The 4,654-nt window shown below is 48.0% G+C and overlaps 1 non-coding gene across 1 annotated transcript; it reads right to left on the minus strand.

The window, feature by feature from the left end:
* Positions 1-3,685: 3,685 nt before the first annotated feature.
* Positions 3,686-3,845, minus strand: LOC132589087 (U1 spliceosomal RNA). The gene has a single exon (XR_009556540.1). It is a non-coding gene; the product is annotated as a U1 spliceosomal RNA (small nuclear RNA).
* Between the last annotated feature and the right edge of the window lie 809 nt (positions 3,846-4,654).

The following is a 4,654-nucleotide window of genomic DNA, read 5'->3' on the forward strand; positions in this document are numbered from 1 at the left end:
TCAAAGAAAATTGTTTTAAGATGATGTACAGATGGTATATGACTCCTAAAAAGTTGGCAAAGATGTACAATAAGATGCCAGACAGATGTTGGAAATGTAAAAAACATGAAGGTTCTTTCTACCATATGTGATGGACTTGTGAAAGAGCGAAAAATTATTGGCAGATGATTCAACAAGAGATTTCTAAGACCTTAGGATACGAATTTAACAAAGTTACAGAGACTTTTCTGTTGGGATTACAAATGGAAAAAATTTCCAAAAGAAGATAGAACTTTAATCTGGTACTTGCTCTCAGCTGCTAGGACATTGTATGCGCAGTTGTGAAAGCAAGAAAAAATACCAGAGAAATGGGATTGAATTGTAAAAGTTATGACATGGAGTGAAATGGACAAGTTAACAAGAACAACAAGTTCCCTGGGGAAGGAAGGAAAGAGCCATCCCCAACCCACCCCCAAACAGAGAACGGAGACAATGATGGGCAGACCATCAAAGGCAAAGGAGAGACGTCCCACCAACATGGGGAGGGAACAGGAGTGAGGCTGAGCATATGCACACAAGAAGCCTGGCTTGGTGGCAAGGCAGGGGTGGGGATGGGGTGAGACAGGCCCACACGGGACCACGGAGAAGCCGTCAGTCCCCTCACACCCTCCCACTGTCAGAGACTCTGGCAATGGCAGGCAGACAAGCAGGAAGTACCATGTGCAGGAGTTCACTGTCATAGACAGTGACTGGAATGTGTGTCTGGGAGTGAGCAGCCCTGCAGCAGACACCCCCCCACACCCAGAGACCCCCTGGGTTGCCCTGACGCCCCCTGCCATATGCATGAAACACCTCCCTGCGGGCCGCAGAACTCAGAGTGCGAGTGCATCAGCCGCAGAACTCTGAGTCCACTTAATCAGCCCCCCCCCCCCCTTAGTGCCCTGCGCACAACAGCCCTGTGGGTGTTAGTAGTATGTAGCCTGCTGTGAAGCATGGTAGATCAAGAACTGTCAAAGTGACAGGTGTCACATGACAAGAGTCATAGGACTACTCAACCTGGCTGATGCAATAACTGGTAATATCTGGATCTGTCCAGAGGAGTCACTATGAGTCAGCAGATTAGCTGATTGGTGGGCTGTACTATATAATCAGCAGAGTGCCAGAATGTTCTCTCTCTCTATGTGTATGGATTACTGGCGAAGCACTTTGTTACTTTGGACTGCATATGTATATAACTTCACTACTGTAAATATTTGTATAACACACCGTTTGTTATAAAACCAAACTGGTGTGTTGACTCTTCATATCGACATTCCTATGGCTAAGGCAAGTTCCTATTTTGGTCTACCTACACTCTGCACACGCTCTTGCCGCCAGGATTATGGGCCCAGACCGTGTGCTGTGCTATTATGATCTGGAGATTATGCCTGGCTGTGGAGGTTCGTTGGAGTTTGGAGAAGAGCCATGCTGGCGCAGGAGGTGAAGTGTGAGTCCGAGGAGTGTGCTGATGCCATGTCGTTGTCCTTGTCAGTGAGTGACGAGGAGGAGGAGGAATTCCGGGTGTCTATGGATGGCAGAGAGATGGCTCAACCACTGGCTGTTTTGGTTGAGAAGCTCTCTTTGGTGAATTATGCTGTTTGGTCTCTGCATATGGAATTTTTCCTGAAGAGAGAAGGGCTGTGGATGTTTATATTTGACCACCACCACCCCGCTGATCCGACGGCTAACGAGATAGTCCAGGAGCAGAAGGCTCTCGCAAACATCATCCTCTGTTTGGGGGATGATCAATTGATATATGTGAGAGGGAAGCCGCCGGCGAGAGAGGCTTGGAATGTGCTTCGTGGAATTTATGTGCACAGCATGGCGGCTCATAGACCATTTCCCCCCAAAAAACCAGGTCTGCCCATCCTCCCAGGCATTCCCTTAGAGAGGCCACTGACGGGGGGGAAGGGGTTGCCCAGGGAATGTGCAGCAGATACCAAGCAGGAAAGACAACAGAGGGCACAGCTCAGACTTTACTTTTCTGGAACAGAGTGCAACAGTCTCCCTGACGCACGCTGGGCAGTCTTGCCATGGGCAGGGCTCTCTTAAAGGGACAGTCTTTGACCCACCTCCCCTCATTGGGGCAGCTGCCACACACACACACACCCTGCCCTTCCAGGGGTTGGGAACGCGGCAGAGAGCAGACCAAGGGAAGGAAGCAGGCAGCAGCACAGGGAAGCAGGGTCAGCAAATGCCCCCTGCCAGAGCCCACTGTCTGGTTCAAGTGTCAGAGACGCTCACACACCAAGTGGTCGAGAGCAAGGGGAGGGGGAGGCCGGGGGGGGCAGTGGGTGACAGCCCTCGCATGCAGAGCCTCCGGGAACCCAGAACCTGTGGAGACCTGGAAACAAAAGCAGTTAGCCCCAAAGTCAAAAATACTGTCAAACAATCGTGTGGTGCAAAACCCGTCACCAACGTGCCTGCCTGTCCCTCACTCTAAGTCTGTATGGCCGGGAGCTCGCCGGCAGAACTTCCCTCCACGCAAACCTGTCCCTAACAACTGAATTGTGCGAGGCAGAGCAGAAGTATTTTTAGGAGGGGGGGCCACGATTGGGCGCCAGGGAGGGGGCTTGCCAGGCCAAGGCGTAAGGGGATTGTTGAAGCAATCATGCCCTAAGGGGTTTGCGAACTTCCGCAGTGGCGGAGGTGACCTTTATTTTTGGTTTCAACGAGTGCCTATGGGACATGCTACTATTTTTGCCGGTGTGACATTGCGCCTCTTGGGGGGGGCGTGTCATGGGCCAAACTGCTCTGGAAGCGACCTATGCCTAGCCACGCCCCCCAACTCTACCCCCTCCTCTGCCTGAATGCCACGCTCCGCCTCACTTCTGCTCGTGATCTGGTGCAGCCCTTAGGCTCTGGTGCCCTCGGGCGGAGCGGTGCTTGGGCGGTCCCCCACCCACATAACTCCCCTCCACTGTGGCGGCGCTGGTCATACACTCTTCCTGTGCCCACATAGCAACTCTTCTGCTCCCAAAAGACTTTGTGCTCCCCCTCTCTGGATTGTGCTGCAAAAAGGTGTGCATTTAAATGTGATGGCCAGAACTCCCTTTGGAGTGCAATTATGCTTGTCCCAACCTTGTTGCTGGCTGCACCCCCCAATATCATCTGGCTCCACTTCAAAGTCTCCTGACTCCACTCCCAAAGTCCCCAGATATTTCTTGAATTGGACTTGGCAACCCTATCCTCATAACAAATGGATTTGAAACCCCTATATAACATACCAAGTGTGGGCAAGATTGGTTACATTTAAATAGTGTGCATATCCTTGAAAATGTGTTCCATAGGTCAGTAGTCCGCACAGGAATTGTTGTTCTAAGCCTTCATATTACACATTGAGTAAGTAACACCTTGTTATAAAGGAGAACGTATTTCATTGGAGTTTTATTTTTTTCCCTAGTGCTCCCCATATTTCCATTTTTTTCCTATTGGAATAATTGGGAGGGGCAACCCTTCATAAACATATGAGGATTTCTCCCCCCAAAAAATTATTCTGCTCCCTCCACCTCAGGCCTTTCTGTCTCTCATACTTTGGAATGACCTCCCGCTGAGGCCTTTTGTGGCCACATCATTTGCCTATTAGGACAGTAAAAATACTCCTGTCTGGCCTTTGATTGTGGAGCCTGTGCTGATTTGTTGTTGCATTGTGCTTGTTGATATAGTTGACTAGATGTTATTATTCTAGTGCAGAGCAGAAATTATGCAGTTGAGTTTCCTGCATTTGGGGAAATCACAGGGGTCAGCCCACCTGGAGTGCAAGGGATGAGCCTCACCCTGGGAAAACCATCTCTCCGATCATGGTGTCTCCCTTGCCAGGCAAGTAGTTTTAGTGCTGTTCTTATGTTTTGGCCCTAGATTGTAAACTGCTTTATAAATGTTGGTTTAAAAATTGTGTAAACATTTTCCGAACAGATGACCTTAACACTATCTTTCCCCCTAATCATTTTCAAAAGGGTACAATATTTGGTAGAAGCACTTGTATTGATGAATGCATTAACCCAGACTTTTTTTTGTAGAAAAAGCCCAGCAGGAACTCATTTGCATATTAGGCCACGCCTCCTGGCAGCCAGAACTGCATTCCTGTGTGTTCCTGTTTTTTTTTTAAAGCCTTGCATTAGCCCATAGATGGTTCAAGAAAGTTAGCACTGTAAATGACCATGACGGGGTGGAGGGAACAGAAGTAAAATGTTGATAAAATTTGACACAGTTGGTGTTTCAAATAGTAGAAAGGATTCTGAAATTAGTAATAGTTTTTTTTAAAAAAGCAATAAAAAGGAAGGTATTTGTAAGGTGTAGTCCTGAACTGCAATTAGCGGAGAGAGATTAACTGATTAATAGTGCTTCAGGCCAAAGTACTATTGTAATGGTGTAATGAGAACATATCAGATATTGTGACATTGTACTGACATAGGGGAAAACTGCTTATATTCTCAGTTCATTTGGGGGTTTTAATCAGAAAATGCCCAGTTTGGATACGAATTACCACGCTAAGGGAAGAAGTTTAGCCCTTTCTTCGACACTATTTTGCTAGAAATCACTTCGGCCCCCAAATGTCCTTCATTCAGGCAGGAGAGGGGCATTAAGAGTGTTTGTATTTTATTATCCTTGCCTAAGTTAACAGTAGATCAGGGAA

Source organism: Heteronotia binoei, chromosome 1, assembly GCF_032191835.1.
Source record: "Heteronotia binoei isolate CCM8104 ecotype False Entrance Well chromosome 1, APGP_CSIRO_Hbin_v1, whole genome shotgun sequence".
NCBI lineage: Eukaryota > Metazoa > Chordata > Lepidosauria > Squamata > Gekkonidae > Heteronotia > Heteronotia binoei.